At 38.7% G+C, this 22,767-nt stretch overlaps 1 protein-coding gene across 1 annotated transcript in view; it reads left to right on the plus strand.

The window, feature by feature from the left end:
* Positions 1–4,524: 4,524 nt before the first annotated feature.
* dlgap4b (discs, large (Drosophila) homolog-associated protein 4b) overlaps positions 4,525–22,767 on the plus strand; it is an 82,924-nt gene continuing 64,681 nt past the window's right edge. Inside the window, exon 1 of the mRNA XM_036571007.1 lies at positions 4,525–4,567. The gene's annotated coding sequence lies outside the window, so the exon portion shown is untranslated. The remainder of the gene's footprint in view (positions 4,568–22,767) is intronic.

Below are 22,767 nucleotides of genomic sequence, written 5' to 3' on the forward strand. Positions count from 1 at the left end.
AACCCGTGTCTGTTTAGTGTGTGCGAGTGGTTCCAGCTGGGTTTAGGTTTCAAATTTAGCACTATCAGTTGGGCCCAGTTGGGTCAGGTCTCAATGTGAGGTGGCCAGATTTCTGAAATGAAAAATAGGGACATTTCCAGTTCGGCAGCCAATATATTATTAAAATATTCAGTGTTTTTATCCATTAAAATAAAACAGGGGGGATGGTTCCAGTCTCATGTATTTTTTACAATGGTTGTACTATAATAAATTATGGTGAAGTCGGAGTGATAAAAAGGGATGACACAGTGTTATGTTTACTACAAAGGATTCAGTGGCTGTATGAGCCCATAATTCATATTCATATTTAATATTTTGGCTATAAAAGGAGAGCTGTGGCTACAGAAAAAAGACCTGTGACTGTAGCCTGGTAGCCAGACCCTAAATACACCCATGGTCAAGCTCTAGGTCTGGAAAGACAGAGACAGCTGCTTTCAACGTAAGCCATATGCCATATATGGATGGCTGAAAAAGTGACAAAGTTTAAAAAATTGATACACTATTTGTAGATTGCATGGTAACCTGCATTCAAGTAGATTGTATGGCTATACAAATCCTACCTATGACCTGGTTGTACAACTCCCTTAACCTCAACCCTGCTTTTAATCCCTGGGTTACCTCATGTCTTGAAAAGAAGTTTGTGGTGATGTAGACTCACTTGACACTTGCTAGCTTCTGGTAGACTTTTACACAGCAGTGTTCTCTAAAACTAGGCAAGCAGGTGGTAGAAGTGGTCAGTAGACAGCAGCCAGCTGTCTGCTCTGGTCACGTCTGGTCACCCTATCTCAAAGTCGCAGGTACAGGTCAGGCTCAGTCTTCAGTTTCATGCCTGTGCAGACTTCTAATATAAGGTAGCATGTAATAATCCAATGTGTAAGTGCACATAGACCCTCTTTCTCTTCATTTCTGTCACTCTATCTCTGTTTTTTTCTCTAGTGTGGGTGATGTGATTTTCTTGTATAAGGACACCCGTCAAGCCCTCTCTCTGCCGTCTTGCACTGTGGTTATCTATGTGGCAGCCAGTGTGGTACTTTGTCATGTTAATGTAACTGCCCTGGTTGCAGAGACAAAGGCTGTATGAGAGAGAGAGAGACAGACGCTCCAAACGAATCCTGTTAAAATTTACGCCACTCACATACTTGTACTAAGCACTAAAGCCCATGACTTTGATCATTGAACTATCTCACTTTCTCTCTCTCTCATTCCCTCGCTCACTCATTTTGCAGACATGCACAGACATCTTGAGTAGACTCATGCCTCTGCAAATCCCTTTCTCCATGGGTGATTTCCTTTGGATGAGAAGATAAGAGGCACTCTAAGTGTTCTCATTACAATTCCAACATAGGTCACCAATAACAGTGCAAAGTTGAACAGGAGAGAAAAATTCAAATATTTTAATCTCTTTGGGTCAGTCTAGGGTATTTCATCATGTTTTCTCCTGCTTACCCCAGTCTTGACATGGATTTCAGCCCAATCCTCCCCACAGACGCTCTCCTGATGCAACTGATCAACATCTTGTCAGCCACAACCTCATTAGCCGGATGATTCAACTCCATGCTTGACTCTGATAGCCCCTCTCTGAAGTAACTGAGTTTCATCTGCTTGCTGACTCCTTCCTCATTACCACCGTGATTCAGCTGTCTCTAAACTGAACCTGCTCTGTGTAGCGAGAGCCGGCGCTTGGATGCAGGTTCTCTCCAGCCATGTGCTCGCTTTTCTCCAGAGCTCTGTAATTAAGCCCACCGAGGAGCCATTAACAGCCGTAATGGAGACAGATGTCCAGACGTTGCTCAGCTATCCCACTGTTTCTCCCCTCAGTCTTCCCCCACTGCTCAGCAGTTGCTATGCTAAGTGTGCTAATCATGCTGCATGTGACACAGAGGCTGTTTGTATTGCTAAGTGTGGAAGCTGAATTGTGGTAGATTGGGCCTGTGGAGGTCTAAGGAATGGTCCTGTTTGACATTAAGGGGTTTTCACACTTGACCTGAGTGCTTGAGTCTGCAACCAGGATTGATTCTGGGTCCATTTGGGGAAAGGGATCTTCATCAGTTGTGTAATTCTAAACAGTTCCTCCCTTGTAAGAGAGAAAGTAATGTTCCTTTTAATGTTCCTTTGGTCCCGTTACCTTCTGTGATGAACAGCAGTTATTGCTACGTGCATAGTATGTCCTAATGCAGGAGCACCTGCAAATAATTTGACTTTCTTGCTTGAGAAACTTGAAACAGGGCGTAATGACAAGTTGAACCAATTACATTATTCAATACCTATCAGATAGCTTTCATAGATGGTATACATCACTTGAAGCCAATCCCTGACCACCAAGATCTGTACTATATATAGAACATATCACCGCTATCTCCTTTTTTGTCCATTTTTATTTTTCTTTATCGTTTGAACACAGCAGCTGTCCTTTCTGTTGTGTGAAAAATTCTTTATGAATGGACCAATAGAATTGCTCCAAAATTATTTTGAAAAAAAAAACTTATGACATTACCTTACATGCAAATTAAGGAACGTTTTTTGTCTTCTCCACTAAAGTTAGTATTTTAGAGATATGTTATTCTTTAGAGAGTGATAAATAAAATGAATGAATAAAAGAAATGAATGAATAATAAAGTTATTTCTTGTGGTAACAAGTCAATCAACTTGTTTTATGTATCTTTAAATAAGTGTTTTTTTAATTAGTATTAATTTGAGTTATAAAACCAGTCCCTAAAGCCCCAAAATGTTTATTATTATTATTATTATTATTAGTGATATTTGTAACATGGGTGATGTGTTCACAAATGAGTTTACATATTCAACGTTTTACATATTCAAGGTTGGCACATTGACACTGTTTGATCTACCGCTTTGCCCTTCATTATTGTTCTTGATTACCAGCTCCACTATGGAGCTTCCTGCTGTACAACATTATGCAAAGTAGAGCTACAGAAACCATTCCCTGTGTCCCGCATGCGCATCCTGGCACCCCTACTATGCTCTCTGTGCCTAATTTAGACAAAACTTGAATAATGATGCACAGATTCACATTTTCTGATTTATGTAACTGTACTATAGTATATGTGCCCTGATACACTCAGTGTATTATAATATTGTGTGCCGGAGATTAATCTGCCGGGTGTACTGAAACGATTTCAAGTATGTAGTGTGCAGGTATGCTCAGTGAAATGTCTAATGGCAAGTTAGCTGGCTAAGTGCACTCGTGAAACACAGAGGAAAGGCCCCATGCTATACAAGCAGCCATTGACCCTGAAGTGATAATAGTAATGGTAATCATCAGTGTTGAAAATGGGCTACGAAGTATCGCTCACAGGGTTGAGCTACAATCCATTTTGTTTCCATTAATATTCCATGAACAACATTCCCCAAGGGCAAGTGGGAACATTTAATGAAAGAGTGGTCAGAGTCGCAGTCAATGTGGTTTATAGATGGAGCTAATACGTACGTAGGTTTAGTGCGAAGCTGATACAATTGCAAGAAGTCAGGCAGGTGAAATGCAGCTAGAGCTTTGACCTGAGGATCTGTTAGATGGAAACGGGTGCAACAAGATGAAGAACAGGGCCAAGTTGAGTATCAAGTAGTGCAAAGGCCTATTACCATTACATTTCACATATTCAGTTGGAATGATACATGCCTGAGAGTGAAATAGCAAATAAACAAAACAAACCAATTTGCTGTCGAATATTGGTGGCGAAATGATTGCAGTGATTACTGTGTTTGTTATCCTGATGGGAAATTGCTACAAAAATGCTCTGTTATTTTTGGCTCTGCAGCTAAAGGATCACAGATAATACGACGAGAAGTTCTTTATGAACTCACATCTCCACCTTCTTCTCTTTCACCTGCCTGATGTGTTTTTTTGATTTGAAGCCATACTGGCTTGTAGACCCCTGCCGTTGGACTGAATGTAGGAAGAAATGAGGCAGGAGCAGGCTCAGTCCTGCTCTCACTCAGGCTCCATTTTGGAAAGTGCCCTGTGGGAGACACTCGCAGGCCGGCTGTAATATCAGAGATGTGGGACGAGGCTCTGATGGCTGAGTTTATTTTACAGAAGGCTTGAACAGAACAGGGAAGCGTTTGGGGTGAACAGAGGATACAGAGCAAACTGACTGGAAAGAATGCCAGAAGATCAGGGCTAATATGCATGCACAGGGAAATAACAATAATAGAAGTACATGTTTTGTAGCCGGCTATTGTTATGTAGGCTATGCTGCTGATAAGATGTCACAGTCTTCTTTCTCAAAGGGCAGGATGCAGAGGTTGTTGGTCATTGAAACACAGCATATCCTGTGGGGAAACATCGCATAAAATTGCTGTGTTTACACTGCCAGTTTCAGAGGCAGCGCCGCAGAATGCATCTTTCAATATTATGGAAATCCCCCAGCGAGGCTGTGCTGAAGCAGAGAGCTCACAACGAAGATCAGGGAGGCTTTCAGCCGAGGAAGATCCACAGCCTGCCCTCACCTCGCTATTCTCTGGAGAGGCACAATGGCAGAGCTTTGCAGCGAGAGAGCTAGAGAAGCCGGTAAAAGCTGGGTAAATGTTTCTTGGAAAGATGCAGTATGAGCATTGATGCCCACTTCTCACTGGGATACAGCAGAATTTAGAGGAAAATATGTCACAATCAGAGAGAAGATCAGAGAAAATGGTTTTGTTTGAATGAAAGAGTGTCAGCTCATTTTCTTTGTAAAAGCATTTTACTATAGCAGTTCTCTTAAGGGATAAATGTTTTGCAAGTTTGTTTATTGAAAGACTGGTGTATACTGATGAAGCTGTTTAGACTTGGCCTTATAATAACATTTTACTGTATCTATTTATCCTTCTTACTTTGTGAAAGAGGAATGGGGGGCTATTGCCAGCAGAGAACTCTGGGGGAGAATCCCTTCTGTCCCACAAGTACAGCACAGCAGCAGTTTGGGATAGCAGTCACCCACAGAGGGAGTATTTAATTTTCATTGACCAGTCATAACTAAAATATCATTACCAAAACGTGAAAAGAAAGCCAAGTTTCATGAGCAGTTTTGCATATTTTGATTTCTTTCTTTATTAGCTTTCGAATAGTGAGTGACAAAGGTTAATTTGTGTAAATTAGTATTGTTTGCTGCCAAGACAACCAGCTTCTTTTTTGTCTGAAATTGATGCAGAACACAGTGATTTCTGTCAACTGTCGCAGCTGCTATGAGAGCCAAATGAATGTCTACAAATGACATCACAAGTAGCGATCATCGGGGTCCAAGCACGGGAATTATGGAGCCAGTAGAACACAAATGATGGCTAAAGTGACACCTATTTCTAATAGATCTGGAGTCTAAAAAGAAGATGTCAGTCAAATTTCATATACATTGGCATTTTGGTATGCTAAGAAACAGATTTTTAACAAATAAAAAAACTAAATTGTTTGGATGTGACTTGTATTTGTGCAGAACTAAGTAATTCCACAACAACTACTCCTGTATTTTAGTCTCACAGTGCACAACAATGCACCAGAAGTTTCATATTAAAATCATGAAAATGTTCTCCTAGGAACAATGGGCCTCATTCAATATACCATACCGTCCTTTTTTTCATGTCTCATGAGGCTTCATGTCTGATCTGTGTCTATGTCCAAAGACTGCCTTTTGAGTGTATCTGGATCCAGCTGGCCAAACAGTAAACATTTTTTTTACTGTTCAAATAAAAAAAACATTTAATAAAAATTCATTAATGTGGAATAGGCCAACTTTATGAAGACATTTCATTTAGCTACCTTGGTGGTGACAATTATTTGTCTTATCTATCATGGAGTATTAAATGTGGAGGAAGCAGGTGCTGGCGTATGGGGTCAGCTACAGCACAACTCTAGGGTTTGTCTCTTGGCACAATTTATCAGATTCAATAGTTAAATGGATTTCACAAATATTGTATTATGAAATATTTACATCTCCATCCAATTACAGCCTAGCCGGGAGCTTAGCTCTGTTTTCCATTCACATAAACCAAAACTGCTGCAGCCACACTCTGCTGCGGTCTGGCCTAAATTAACCCCTGGTATTAAGATTAATAACTGCATAATAAGCCTGCAGTTTAAGGGGTTAATACAATCAACAAACTCCTGCTCCCCTACTATCATCTGTTGGAAAATTTCAGTGCCCCATAAACCATCAGTGTTTGTTGCCCTATTATTCTGTTGTATCTAATACAGAAATCCATATTAATGTATCTAAATATGATTTGCCCTCTCATTCCACATCAGCAGAATTCCCACATGCTGTCTTTGCCATGATTCCCTCTGGTTTCTGTGAAAATAGTAATAATTTAACAGCAATTTCTGTGGTAAATAGGGAGGCATCTCTCTCTCTCTCTCTCTCTCTCTCTCTGGTAAAACTAGGGCAGCAGAGAGCCTGGGGATGGACAGGATTAATGCATTAATTCCATTCATGCACTATTCAAAAGGCAAAAGGTGCTCTCGTCAGTAATCCGCTGAGTGGAGCAGCGGCCCAAATCAGCTAGCCATTGCTCCCTCACATTACGCCTCATCATCAGAATCTACTGCAGCCTGTCACTGTAGCTTCACATCTGTGGTAAAGAAAACGTGTGTCTGTGGTGCAGGAAGGGTTTGTGGATGTTTTAGCACCATTATCATTGAGTTTGAGTCACTTTATATCATCTACTGGTGGACGTTCAGCTACTGTGATGTGTTTCAGCTAATTTGCTAATTGCATTGTGTACCATGCATTCGACTTGCGGCCTGTGTCCCTCTTCCATGATAGCTGATCTATAGCCCACTGAGCTTTATGTTGTCACACTGTGCTAACACTGAGCCATACGGTTCCACCATTTGCTGCATCTCACCATGCTTTACTTTACACATTTTACCATTGACATGCCACTGCTGACAAACAAGAAAAACAGCCCATATCATACATTTTTCTTGGATTTTTTTCCCTGAGCTCCACTTTTCTGTGGTTTTATGGGTGACACTTTATTTTGAGAGGTCCTTTTAGATTAAACAAACACTCAACAGACTCAGTAACATGTCAAAAACATATGAGGGTTAGGATTAGGTTTTGGGTTGAGGTTAAGGTTAGGGTTAGGATTAGGGCCAGGGTCAGGGTTAGGGTTAGGTTTTGGGTAAGGTTGGGTAAGGTTAGGTTTTGCATAATGGAAGTAACAACTGCACATCTACATCCACATTTACTTCAGATGCTTCACTACTGCTACTTCATTGATATGTTGTTGATATGTTACTGATATATTTATTAATCATCTACAGAGCCACTCCAAATAAAGTATTACTGTTTTATGTACCAAAACTTAAAATCTGAAACATTTTATGCACCAAATCATGCTTTATTTTTTTCTTTAGACTCCGACAAGATCTTTTTTTCAAGCGTTTCCTCCACTATTGATTGACGAGACAATAAACAGAAGGAAAAGGGAGCTGTCCTCAGCAGCCACCGTCTAGAGGCAATCTGCCTGATTAAACGCTGGCAGCAATCAGGGTTTTTATGCCAAAAAAAACAAGAATTCTAATTAATGAAACATTGACACAGCTGATTTGTTGTAGTGTTTAATGTTGTATGAGGGGCCGGTCGCTTTGTTTCCTAGCTATGCTAATTTGTTTCATTGGGTTTGTGTGATCAAAAGATTACTTTAGAACATACTCACTTTAGCACCTAATTAATTTAGGACTGTTACAGTTTTTCTACAGACGAAAAAAAGGCAGGATATAAAGCTCTGCACTGATATGGCTTATTCTGCTCAGGTCTGGGATGTATACAGTGCTGTGCAAAAGTCAGAGACCACCCTTCATTTGTTTCATTTCCAGAACAACCATTATTAAAGTTATTTTTTAGCATTTAGTCTTAGAAATGTTTGTTGCAATTACGACTTTAGACGCATCAAACCTTACTCCACGTCTCAGATGTCCAGTGTCTGTGTTATAGTGCAGCTATTTTCTCCTATCTCTCTAAGATGAAATCTTTAAGTACTGTTTATCTGATGGTGAGAGTTTTGGTGGTCTTCCAGGTCTTGCATTGTCGTTAGGAGTCACATTTCCTCTGTATCTTTTCATCATTTTATAACATTTTTGGAAACTCCTGTTTATTTCACTTATTTTCTGTTGACTTTCTCTTTACTTATCTAAGTGGATTATCTGTTTTCCACACAAATATCCCATTTAGTCACACATGAGAGAGAAATTTGCAGGGCAGCTTAGGTGTGTGTGGGTTGTTGCTTGTGTGAATGTTAGTATCTCTTTGAAGGGGGACAGTGACTTTTATTGGGAGGACACAGCTGTAACTTGTTGGTTTCAGGATTGAAAGGTTAGAAGATTTAAGGTGGCAGGTGTAGTGTGCACAAGAGAGATTTGATATTAGCAATATGTTTTGTGTGATTTTCTGTTATATATGTTTTCTGCTTTCAGTGCCAAACCATAACTGTTAGAGCTAGTTCTTCAATTTGTCATAAATATTAAAACTCAGTTGAAACATGAGGAAGAGACCCACTTTTATGCTACTACTAATTCCTGCTAATGTCCCTAAAGGATTCTAGCAGTTTGATAGCGCTAAACTAATGCCAAGTTGCTTGAACATTTTTTGACATTTCTTGATTAAACACAGACATTTCTTGCTCCTAAAAGACATTCTGTGTTTTACCTGAAGTTTGTCACAGACACGTGTATATTATATGTGGCAAAATATACCATCTTGAACCCCTGAATGTCTCAAAATCAAAATTCTGGGGGTCCCTGATTAAATAAACTTATTATGATGTTATACTGTCTGTTAGGGAAAAAATAGATGCACAAATACAAATTCAGGGAAACCTTATTGTTTAGCTGCTCCATCCACAATCAGTAACCCTCTGTCTTTGATATTCTTGACTAGCTATTGATACAGCACTGGTCTGCCTTAGGGTGGTGCTGTTGCAAATCGGTTCATCCAGTTGGTCCCTCATAGCCATTTTCCAAGAGCTTGGTGGAAAGAGTTAATCACATGTGTAAGATCTCCATTAATTTGTGAAAAAACACATTACCCAACTAGAAAAGCACATTTCCAAAAGAAGAATTGTTAAACCAAAGGTTTTGCTGCCATTGCAGCTAGTATGAGCGCCACTATGGTGAGTGAGTTAGCAGCCAGCCAGTACTGGTGTAGCCAGCCAATATGGGACTCCCCAGTTTCGCACGCTGGCTTTACCTTGTAGCAGTTTCACAGTGACTCTTTCAGTAGTGAGCTCTGGTATAGAGCTGCTGCCACTGTTTTCCATTTCTAACAAACCATTGATTCGGGCTGCTGCTTGTATTGGCAGTTGTGATGTATCTAGGACCTCCTTAAGGCCTAGAGTGACATTTTTTCTCACAAAATTGGTCCTGTCTATTGGAACATGATCAGTTGATTCCTCTGTCACTTTCTAGCTATGCTGATGGTTCATCTTTTCTAAGACCTTCTCTTCGTCTCTTGAAGTTTTTTTCTCATTCTTCACTGAACATTTCGAAAATTTAACTCTTTTGTTTCCATTCAAAACTTCCAAAAACAACGAAACTAGAGTAGTACTGTAACACTTGCAGACTTTCAGAACAAGCCTCATTCTATTTAAGTTATTACAGATTAGGGGTGGGGGTATTTTTATGACTGGACGCTGAATCTCGGCTCCAAAGTGTGCAGCATAGCGCGAAAGCCCTGGTTCTCAATGACCGAGAACAGACAGCAGGTCACATAGCCCTGAAGTCTGGCCTCGCCAGTAGCGAACGAAGAAACAGAGCCAAACATTTGGAGGACTTATTCGCATTTATAAGCAGCGCGGTTGGTTAAATCTGCAATGAGAGACTGTCTTTCTCTAAATAGTTGTGAAAATGAACTCGGTTCTCTTTCGAATTTTCCCGTTCTACCTTAAATGGTGCAGCAGTTACATTTGGCGCCTAAGGCAGAATTTAAGGTGGAACGGAAAAATTAGAACGAGAAGCTGGTGAATGAGAAGCGACTTCAGCCTCGTAAAACAGCCGGACGCTGAGACATTTTACAAGAAACTCTTCTAGTTTTGAAGAAAAGTTTTCTGGCGGAGATGGAAGGAAAGCGGCTGTAGCTGAAGCTTAAAGCAGAGCGAAGTAAATCTGCGCTCTCGTTTATATTTTTAGCCCACACTACGACATTAACACATACTGGACATTAAATGTTGTGGCTCCCAAGGTGGTTTGACTTCGTTGAAAGGACAAAATGGCTCTTCTTATCATTTGTGTTGTGACTCCTGACCTAACCTGGCTTTAATGCAGAGGGAGCCGGTCGGATTTCTCGCTCCTCCAGTAGTGTTTTTGTTATGTGCCGCCACAGACTGTCCGGGCGCTGCGCTTACTCACTTCCAGTTCCACCTTTTGCGTTCCGTCAACATTACGTTATAAATTAAATATTTAGAAAATCGATTTTTGACATTTATGAATCGATTCAGAATCGTTCACGTCCGCATCGCGATGCATATAAGAATCGAGTTTTTCCCGCACCCCTATTACAGATACATTTTTTTAGTTCCCAGAAATAGTTTGGCCTTCTCTGAAGGGACTCAAGGTTCCCCCTAAAAGTGAATAACTTGTACTTAATGGTCGCTTTGATTGAAAATAACATGAATGAAAAGAATGTCTCTGACTTTAACACAGTACTGTATGTCTGCTGAGAATTGTTCTTCAGGAAGTGTTTGGTGTTAGCTGGCCAGGCTGGTCAGGGCTTGTGCTGGTGTAATGTAGCGCTGCTCCCCTGAGTGTGCAGTAACTGGTCTGGGCATGTGTGTGTGTGTGTGTGTGTGTGTGCGGGTGTGTGATTTGAAGGTGAGGAATTACGAAGCCTGGTAAATTTCTGACCTTGTGGTAATTTGATTCAGTAATGACTGTCTTGGAAGCAATTCAATGCATCATGAAATTGAATTATTTTGTTAGACAGATGTGGAATATAGACAATAAAAACAGCAGAAGAATTTTAGTTTGGCCAACCAGTTACTGCATACATTATTGAATATTGTTGTAATCGATGACATTCAATCATACGGTTTAAAAACCGTATGTTGTATCATAACAGTATATATTATAGTTGTTACCTTATGTCTTAGAATTCACCATCTGTTAGACCGTTAAAGCTGAAGATGTTCTGCAGGGCAGGTACCTGAGTCTTCTTTAAAATGGCTCTGGTCTGCAGGTTGGGAAAGTCCTGGGCTGTGCACAATAGATAGATTGTACACATCCATCTTCCTTCCTCTAAATTCAAGTCCCCTGTAGCATCATTAACAGCTATCTGTCTTCCCAGACACATAAAAGTTGTCTGGCATGCAGTCTACATTGTTTTCAGGTGTAATTGTTTCTTCTTTTTCTTTCTCTTTTTCCTTTTTAACCACATGAACCATTCATCCTCATCATTTAGTGGGTGCACACATGTGAGCAAGTCTGTTGAAAGGATTGACACTGTTAATCTGCCTCTAACAATCTGTAGTCCAGAGTGGGGAAAATGAAGTATGTCTTTGTACGAGAGCCGGCAGACATAGATCAATAAATAATAAAAAAGAACTCACACATTTACATTCATTGTTATGTTCATAATGTTACAAATGGAATTAACTATATTTGGAACAGAGATCTTTGCCAATTTTCCTAGTGCTGGGAACTATAAGCCCAGAGTTGCTGTAATGCAAAGTGAGTTATTGAATTATGGGTATTTATGTCTCCTGTGGATGTGAGTAACCGTAATGTGTGAGCGGCGCCAACAGTTTGTGGTGATCTAGCCGCCAGCGCTGCACTGCAGTGGAGGCTATAATAATTGTCATAAATGTGGCTTACTTCTCATAATGGCTGCTTCCCTGCTATGATAATTGAAAATTAGCAGCGACATGCTGGTGTTTTTTGTCATAGCCAGGCGACAATAATTGCTTTTACATGCGGAACAAGGCCTGCTAGTGAGAGTGACGTGCTAGCTCAGGCATCTAGTGAACAATAAATGAGCTGGCTTTTTTAAAGGGATGGGAAGAGCGGAGGTGTCTGGGAGATGTAGTATAAATGACAAATGCTACATAAAAGACAACGTAATAAGATACTGAACAGCTAGGATGATGGATGCACTGTCTAACAGTATAGCATAGTTGCTGATTCTAGAGGCAGGCACACATCAAAACCTCAGTCTCTCCATTGATATGGCATGATATCTGTATCTTTCACTTTCATAATGATGACCATGTTTGCTATAAGAGAGCTAAGCACAGATTTCTTGTAAAGCAATGTCAGTCTATAGCTCTGCTTGAGCTGGATTAGTTTTACAGAGGAAGTCCAGTAAAGTAATTTGTGTGTGATTCGACAGGCCAGTTCATACAGGATAAAGGATCTGTGTAATTTACCCAAATTACCCAAAATAGCCCCGATTAAAATACATGGCATGGGCGTTTACGTCCATCATTATGCGACGCATTGTGCATGTGATGAACAGAGCTGTACATGATTCCATAATGCCTGACAAAGCTGTATAACATTGAGAATGAAGTTATAATAAGATTATTATCCAGAATGCCTTGTATTTGAAAAGTGATGATCAAATCTAGAGGCAGACAACATATCAAGAAATGACTATACATAGATAATAACAGTATATTATATATAATTTAATAAATGTTTTAATAACCTTTTGATGTTCTCCTACCAAAAAACATTTTGAAATGTTGAATAAAACATCTTAAAATACCTTTTGGTGAAATTAAATTCTGTTCAGAGAGAGGGACTTTTGGGGCATGGTGTAGATAGTCTGAGCTGTAGCCCAACCCCCTGCTAAACGGACTGTTTATGTTGTTATTTAGTGTTTTTAATGTTGTTGTTCTTTGGTTTAGGGTGTGTGTGTGTAACTGTCTGTTGTGCTTTACTATGTTGGGCTGGGGGTTAGTTAGTGTGGGTTTGGTTTGGTCCTTGTTAGGAGAAGGAGTGGGCTAGGAGTGACCTGCCTCTAATTTCAGTTGCTATTCAAGTGGCTTTTCTCCCTTGCTCTAAAATAAAAAAGCATTTTTCAAGCAGATATTACAGCCTTTCATGACTCTTCTTCTGCTCGACGCCACATTATTATTAATCTGACAAGTGATGCTGGTAGTATATATATAATTTTTTGCTGTTTACCTTTGCTGTGGCTGTGATCTTGACAGAACCTTAATAAAACAGCAAAATGTAATACAAAAAAATATGATTCTGCTTCCTTTTAGCTGTTGCTGCAAGTCAGTATGATGTTGGCACTGTAAGATGCTAACAGCATGGCAGAAGGTGTGTGCTTTGTTTAATAGTGAAATATTAATACTCTCCAAAGCAATACACTCAAACAAACAGCAGTGTGTCAGGTCAATTTTCCAATTACCTGAAATTTCTGCAAAAACAATTACAGAGCCTGAGAGCAGGTCTTTAGTAACATCAATAACAATTCAGTAACAGTAATTTCTGTGTTACAGATATAGTGCTAAATTGCCTTATTCTCATTCACTTTAAGAACTTAGATACTGAGACTGACAGCCTCCTCTCCAACTTTCCCTCTCTCTCTCTCTCTCTCTGTTTCTCTTTCTTCCTCTCCTTCAAACTAAACTCTCTTCCTTTAAAGATGTCATAAATTATATAAGCAAGGCTTATTTTACTGATACTTATAAATACTGTTTATGAATGCAATAAAAAAGGTTGACTGTATTATAGGACCTTGTTAAGTTTAAGATAAATAGGATGCAAGCACTAGGTGAACAAGTTTAATATTCCCAATCGCAGTGGTGAACCATGAGCTCGGCCTTCAGTTTGGGCAAAATTCTGTGAGGAAAAATACACGTCTACAATAATACTCATTTCTGCTAGCGCCACTATGATATTTAAATAGTGTGTTAGCACTAAGCTAATACTGATTCACAACATTTTTTTGTTTCCAACCAAAACTTTACAATAAATGAAATTTATGAGAGTTACTTACACTAAGCATGATGATTATAGTAAACAAAAATGAACTAAAAGCTAGAGACATTTTTATTTCACACAAATCATCAGGCCTAGAAAGCCCTGGGGTTTCCCTGCTGCCCCAAATTACAGTCAAAAAACAGAGATGGTCAAGAAAACAACAAATAGGGCAATACTGGTTTGGCTAAAAACTGAAGATGACAGAGACTCAGAAAACAAATCTGAAACTCAGTAACAAAGCAAGAGACCACACAAATAAGACTGAACTTGGCTGAGTGTAAATACACCATTCCTAATGAATTCCAGCCTGAAAGCAGGTGTGTGTGATGAGGAGGCGGGTCAGGGCTGGAGCCGGTGATCAGTAGGCCAGAAGCTGAGCGCTGGAGCACAGAAGGGGGTGTGGGAGAGGGTGTTACATTACGACGTAGCTTGAAGCAAAAAGTAGAATATACACTAATCATTTAAGCTGGGCCATTTAAAACAAATCCAGTTAATAAAAAAGCAGGATTCTAAAATAAGACTTACAAATGAAATCTCTCACAAATGAAAAACTCCAGAGCATTATCCTGTCTTGCCACCATGCTGTTTACAAACTAGCAATTAGTTAACTTACCATAGGTTCCCACTGGAATAGAAAGAGACTCTAATATTGCTTTTAGAAACTCTAATGTACTGCTAATACAGTGACACATAGTTGTGCTGATACTTCTATCTTATGATGAGACCTGAGGCTGTATTACAGAAACGTCAACTTCAGTTAGGACTGAATTTAGGACAGAAGCTATTACAGAACAACAGTTCTAATCCATTACCTCCAGATAAGAAAACTGTATCACAGAAACATCCTAACTAGACTAAATTTACTAAATACTGTCCTAACTTTAGGATAAACCTCAGAGGTGTCTTGTTTCTACCTTCCCCTCTTATTACCTTTATTTGTCAATGTTGATAAAAACTCGTCAAATAAAATATTACAGTGACGGTCGTGAATAATGAGCAGACAGAGCTGAATGTGTGTCAGTTTATTGGGAGGAATAACTTTAGCGCGGTTGGCTAAAGTGTTTAGGAAACTGAAACCAAAACTGTGGATGCTCTGATAAACAGCACAAAGTGCTGTCATAACATTTGAAACTCACAGTTTATCATGCTTTAGTTTTGTTTGACCTTTTGTACATCAGTAACGTAGCTACTGTTAGCTGTCTGGCTAACTAACTTGATTATTTTGATTATGTGCTTACCATTCAGCTGTGCGCGTATGGTTGGTTGCTAGATAACAGACATGACTGTTGATTGTCGATTTTGTTCAAGTAAGTTAAGATTTCCTGACTTAAGATAAGATGCTGTAAGATAAGATTCCTAAATTAACATAAGATTTGCTTCTGTAATACGGATTTGTGAAAAATCATATCTCAACCTGTCAGATCTTAAGACAAAAAGAATGGAAATTTCTGTAAAACAGGACTAAAACCAGGACTATTTTTCTGCTGCTCTCTTGTTTTTAACATTACACTGTGAGTAGTGGTGCAGTTCTGCATGTCATCTCTCTTCTTTGCCTTTGGGCTCATGAACTCCAGCCTCTTTTCTCTCACACAAAGGAACAGAAGTAACTGAAAATAGTACAGCTAGAATAGTAGCTACCAAGCCAAGCGAAAAATAGGGATTTACTAAATGTTTTCAGTGGATCCATAAAAATCATGAATTATTCACACAATAATGTGAGGATGCAACATCACTGAACTGTTTTTGTGCTTAAACACTAAAGTCAGCGCACTTCTGTGCCCTGTGGAAAGTGATTTATGTGCTTTATCTTTATTCAGAAGCATGCACTTAAAAAAGATTGTTCTGAATTAAAAGTTCAACTTATAAAGTCCTATGCAAAAGTTCAGGTGCCCCTGGTCAAATGAAATTAAATAAGTTGCACAGCCTCTAAGGAGAACACTTCTGCACATTTCTTAGATTAGTTTAGATTCAACTTTATTGTCATTGTGCAGAGTACAAGTATAAAGCTAATGAAATGCAGTTAGCATCTAACCAGAAGTGCAAAATACAGTATTGTTTACATATAAAGTGCAAGAAATTAACTGACAATTGACAGTTGCAATATGTACCATTAAGGACAGTAGAGTGGTAAAAAAAAACATAGATAGTTGAAGTATAAATATAATATACATTTATACATAGAGAGTGGAGAGAATTTATGTTTAAGTTATGGCACATTTTATGCTGTATGTTTTTGTCCCAGTATGTTAAATGTAGCAAATAAATAGAAATTGCATACTGAAATTTGCAGAAAATGTCATATTTGTTCCATGTAGAGGATGTGTTAACTTATTTTCACTTACAAAATCAACAATTTGACTGTTCAGACTTTTGCATCTGTGGATAATTTAGGGAAAACACATTCCAAAGTGGAATTTTCCTTGAAGGAATGTCTACATATACATGGCAGTGGGCCTGTGTTAAATGAACTCCTGATCCTCCCTCTGATTCACATTATGTTGTTTTTCACATTGTAGATAAATTCAGTGATGTATGGAAGGTGGCGCTATAGGACAGGAATTTTATTTGGCCTGTTGGCCTTGTCCTTGTTTTATTCTCCAGCATTTTTACAGAGCTTAACCCAGAACTGTGAAGTTTTATCCCTGCTATTATGAACCTAATCAGTTTGATTGAACATCTTTATATCATCCTCCTTTCATCATCAGAGAAAACAAATTCACATGAGGAAAAGTCCTTTTCCGTGAGTGTGGTCTCTCTCTCTCTCTCTCTCTCTCTCTCTCTCTCCCTCTCTCTCCCTCTCTCTCTTGCTCTCTCTCTACAAAATGTATAATAATATTAACCTGAACGTATCAATGAATGGCAGCAGCAACCTTCAGTGTTTTAAATATGTTTGTCACTTTAGTGAAAACACAGCTAATCTATAGCTGAGATGGATTATATGTTGGCAGAATGTCAATAATGGATCAATAGAGTGATGAAGCAGTGAGTTAAGTGTGGCAGAAATCTGCCATCTCCAAAGTACTGCCGCTACAAAATTGTTCATGGTTTTAAAGAAGCCATCTGTTGTAGTTAGGCATGTAAACATCAGCCTAAAGGCATAGCTTGTTTATAATTAAGTCCATGTTTAACAAATTATGACTCAAATAAATAAAGGTGTTTTAGTGTGCCAGGTGTTCATTCTGGAGGGTAGTGTTCTGCCAGCAGAGACTGTTTTGTTTTACTTTATCTAAACATATTTATTTACTTTTTACTACTGTGGAGACCAAAGGCTCCTTTCCCAGTGGGTGTCTGCAGAAGATACAAACTTTCAAAAAACAAGAAGTGTACAGTACTGCTGTAACACACATGCTAAATACAAGACACCAGCTGACCGATCCATCCTCCGCCCACAAATGTGCTTTAGCTATTTCTTGGTTGGACAAGCTTTCTAGGACATTGACAAAAACTCATTCAACATAATGAGAAACTAGCTTGAGCTAACGCTAACATGGGGGCATTTTAGTTGTTGTCATTTTCAGCCTATCTGGTCAACACAGCCCAGCATAGCATTTTAAACTGGAACTCAGTGTAATATAGTAACAACAGCTGCACCTATCAAATATTTTCTAGCTCAATTATAAGAACAGATGTTTTATTTTTAAAAACTGAGCTGAATTTTTTTTTTTTATTCTTATTGTTGGCTTAAATTTTTGCACTATTGCACAGATTGTACAGGGTGTCCCAAAAAATTGACATCATTTGAGATGAGAATATCTGAATAACTACATGTCCTAGGCAAACAAAATTAAGTAGGCTTCATGTTGAACAAGATTTATTTATCAAAATTCGAACAAGAAATTTGGAGGCATGTAGATTTTATAACCGATTTCACAAAGCTTCACAAATGTAATATCTTCCAATACTGGTGGTCATCCAGATCCCTTTGCCCTGCACAGACAGCCTTCCTCTTTGAATTTTTTGTGCCATGTCCAAATCTGCTTTCCAGTCGGTGCATTTTTATTGAATTTTCTCGAAAATGCACGCTGCACACTCTTGTTTGACTGTGTTCGAGCATATTCTAACACACAAAATACCTTTTCATTTCTAGTGGACGCCATTCTTCAACCTGAAAAAAAAAAATTAAAAACTTAGGTTAGTTTTTACACATTTTGTTCAAATCTGAGATCATTTGAGGGAGAATTGGCTGTTATTAGACTACGAAATGATGTCAATTTTTTTGGGACACCCTGTATATTTATTTAGCTTTTTAATAAAATAATTGAAATACTACAAGGTAATGTTAAACTATTTTATACGAAGTTGTCTGGGAACCGTGATCTGGCTCTGAACAGCAGAGAGTGGTGGAGAGCAGGAAAAGAGTCTTTTTAACCATCGTCTTAAAAGCTGAAGAAACTTTGTTGGTGAGCTCATCGGTGAACGTGGGAGTGATCAAAACCGCTTTATACCCAAGCATGTGCTAAACTCAGTCTCGTAGGCTAACGGCTGGTGTTCTGACAAATTGTCATACATTGTTGAAATGCCCTACCGTAGCGCATATTTATAGATACATAAAACTCCCTACATAAAACTGTAAGGAGGATATTTGATAGCCTAAATCACCTTATCAGAAAATGCTACCAGCACTGAAATGTATAGGTAGCATATTTTAAAGGCCTAAATCTTCTTATCAGAAAATGTTACCAGCATTAAAAGAATGATTAGATACTGTTGCCTGCTATGCTATGCAAACAAAGACTGCTACAACTTCTCCTTGGGTTCTTCAAAGCTTGTCCGACCTCTTAACATTAGCTACAAATGAACACAACTGTGAATGGAGCATGGATAGAAATCAATTCTCACATCGCTGCCCAGCTGTGGTCCACAGAGAAAAGACCTTTCCTGGATGTCAGAGTCATTTTGTTGGTCAGAGTAAACACCTTCATGAAACACACAATGGCACAAACACTCACCACAAAATGTCTTTATGTGAAATGCCCCTCTACTGAGAAACCTCTGAAGCATCAATGCACTCACCTTGTACAACTGCTGTGTGTTGCCAACACAGGCACATTTTTAAGCCTGACCATACTTCTGAGGCACTTTTCTGCACCTCCCTCTCCTTTGAAGTCAAACAGAAGACTAACCCTCTGGGTGGAAGTGGTGTTAGCATGAGTGTATGTGTTTTTAACCAGGTCTATTGTGGAAGCTGCAGGACACCGCAGCCTAAAACTGTCACACAAGAGAAGGAGATGAACTAGTTCAGTGCAAGGACTGAAACCGTCTCTTTTTTTCCTGCACCCCATTCAAGATTCATACATTTATCTATGCTGAGCAATTTACCATTACAGTCAGTTTTGGCATGGTGTCTAGATGCTACATCTGAATTAAATCTTTTAAAAATTATAAAATAAGTTACAAAAATGTATGACAGTTTTTGGCATTATCACAGTATTGTTAAAATATTGCAAATGTTCATAAAGTTCTAATTCACATTAAAATCTCACCACTGGTGTTAGATTAATTGAATTACCCTCTGTTCATCTACAGTCAGGTACAGTTTAAAATAATATGAAAATTATTACCAGCACTACGACTGTTTATTGTTCAGATTATAACTACAGTAACATGAAATCCTGCAAACAGAACAATATACACAACAACTTACAAATAAAATATGAACTGTGATAAAAATGGTGAAGCTCTCCACTATGGTGTCAGAAAATCAGTCCCAACTGGGTTTTATACCAGTACATTGTTAAAGTTGTACCAGCCCCATCACTAAAGAAGACTGAAAGAAAACGTAAATTAAATCCACATTTGAATGGTGGAATTGTGTCTTTTTGAGCTTGGGTTATTTGGGCTGTGCCTGTAAGCTGCGATTCAACACATTTACAGTAGCTCTATAGCTCTAATTATTTCCCTTGTCCACATTATTGTAACTGTTAGTGGCTTTTTGCACAAACTGCATGGGATAAAATGAAAATATGTTTAAAAAATTTGCTTCTTGGCAGTTTCTTTCCAGCAAACTCAGATTTAGCGATAAAAATGTTTCACATAATGATGTAATTTCCTACAAAAACGATGTCACATACGTTTTGGTTTATTGATCAAAATAAAACATCTTTTCATCTTCAGTATAAAGTATGTTACATTTTGTGTACCTTTGGATTCCCTGACCTTCCCAAAAGCTGCTGATAAGGATCGTTTATTTTATTGCATTTTTCATTTTATTATTGCGTTTATTTTCCATTGGCAGGATTATGCAAGATGTCACGTTTCTCTGCCATGTAGAATTGTTTGAGCACATATTGAGGACTTGGTTTTTTTCGAAAGTCTGTTGTCTTTTCTGAACGTCAGGCATGTGAGGAAAATCTGTCAAATGACACGAAATTTATATGTATATACATAAAATGTAAAAACATTTCTAACATTTTCAATTGACTTTTTATTTTTATAGTCTACATTAACAAACTTTTGAAGCGGTACAGTGTTTTTCACAAAGAATGTAGCTAATGAGTGGTACAGCAGTGGAAGATGAAAAAGAGCACTCCTCAAGCACTCCTGTCTGTCTGTTTAGATTATAAGATGCTTGTAGGGAAAATATTTGTGTATGTGTACATTGTGGTTCCCTGCCTTTTATACATCAAGTGCCCGTGGAGTCCTTTGGTCCATTAATATTGCTTTTATACTCTCGACCTCTTCACTAAGATATTCTAGTCTGATTTGGTCTTGTTTGAGGCTGTAAATGCACTGTAAATCAAACTGCCGTACAATGAGGTGAAAGAGCAGGTGAATGAAAGTAAACATGAGTAATAATGTGTAACGTATATAAAGGCCACGTGTGTTTATTTCAAAGAACACAGACTGAAGATTGTTCATAACAAAGCACTCAGTGCATGCTTGGCTATTGCCTATAGCCAGGAAGGATGGGACCTTAGGGACAACATATTCCCTGTCATACACACACACAGACACACATACACACACACACACACACACACACACACACACAAACACACGCACACACAGACACACACACAAACACACACACATACACACACACACACAAACACACACACATATACACACACACACACAAACACACACACATATACACACACACACACACACAGCTGGGTCTATGCCAGCTTTCACACTGCTGCCCTGTTATCTAATCCAGTATGAGTCTCTCAATGGACTTCAGGAAGTATCTAGCGTGCATAATCACCCAGCCCTGTGCCACAATGTCCCTGGGTACCCTACCCATGATGCCCTTTCATCTTTGTTCTGACTCTGATCCAGTCACAGCTGCCTGTGGTTCAGCGTGTTCTCCTAAACTGGTACAAGTGAAATGAGAAAACAGGAATCGGTTTTGACCTCTTAAACTCCAGGCTTATTAATGAGTAACAACTATAAATTATTCATTATAAAGCTAATACATATATTAGCTTATGTATTAGTTATGCAAGTGAGGAAGGTGAGTCTAGACCTTAGGGTTTAAAGGGTTAAAGATGTCTGACAAATAGGAATCAGTCAAGGGAAATGCTGACTTGTGTTAGCATGTTGTGGTGCTCTGTGAGAACTGACTTGCATTAATTCGTTATGCTGCTTTATCAAAATTGCCTATCATTAAAATTTTATGCTGCCATGGGCTTTAGCATTAGCTAATAGCTCATATTGAAAGTCAGATACATGTGGTGATAATGTTTTGATTATTGAATATAAAGGGGCGTTTATGCTTATAGTTCAGTTCCCTTTTTGGTCCAGACCAAAGCAGAAAATGATACATTGTTGCATTTTATGTCTGGTTTGCTTGGCAAACATATTTGGCATCAAACCAGAAGCTAAACAAAAGTCATACAGGTTAAAAGTTACAACTGATTGGGTTTGAGTTTATAACATACAATAACTCCAATAACGTCCACAAACTTTCTAAATCATGCAGTTCTTTGTTCTGTCTGTGCTCAGTGGTTTTATTTATATCTTGTTTTATCTGTCTTGTGATATTAGAGCAATAAGCTGTAAAACTTAATACTTCAAAAGAACCAGAGTTTGTTTTGATGCGAACTGAGACCAACCAGCTCATGGGGTCTCAGTCCAATTATTTTATGCGCACCAGAGTTTGGATGGCAGCATTTTCACTTGCTAGAACCACACTCGCATTCATCTTGCATTCAATGGAATCGAGATTTGCTTTGCAGCAACACACAGACACAGTAGTTACTTAAATACATAGCACTGACCAAAAGGTTTGCTGTTTTGAGTAGGTAAATACATAATAAACATTATTACTCATTTCATTATCATTAGTTGGCTAGCATGTTGCTAACTTTACTCACTTTCACAGACTTGTCCATGTTTGTTTCACACTTTGTGTCTATAGTTTGAAAATTACATAATTCTGAGCTCACACTTCCCAATTAAGTCAAACGCAACATATGTCTTACTTGCAGAAGTCCACAAAGATGGTCTCCACTGGGGTATACAGGTTGGAATCTAGTTACCAGTGAATTTGGTACTTCATGCTCATATGAAATGCTTACCATATAAGTGCACTTTATAGGTTTATGATTATGGACAATAGCCCATCTGTAGCCCAATTATATACCTACAAGAAGCATCTATATGCTGGGTGTCCCTGATAAAATGAGCAATGAGTGTAGGTACAAGGTAATCTCCATAGAAGGGGCAGACCAATAGAATGGGGCTCCTTCGAGCAGCTGCACATGAACCTAAGGTTGCCATGCCCAGTGCCAAGAATCGGCCGGGGGGGTGTAAAGTTCCCCATCACTGATTTCTAGAGCAATGGAACTGGAGTGTCATTTGTCATC

The sequence above is a fragment of the Colossoma macropomum genome, unplaced genomic scaffold (assembly GCF_904425465.1).
Source record: "Colossoma macropomum unplaced genomic scaffold, Colossoma_macropomum, whole genome shotgun sequence".
Classification (NCBI taxonomy): domain Eukaryota; kingdom Metazoa; phylum Chordata; class Actinopteri; order Characiformes; family Serrasalmidae; genus Colossoma; species Colossoma macropomum.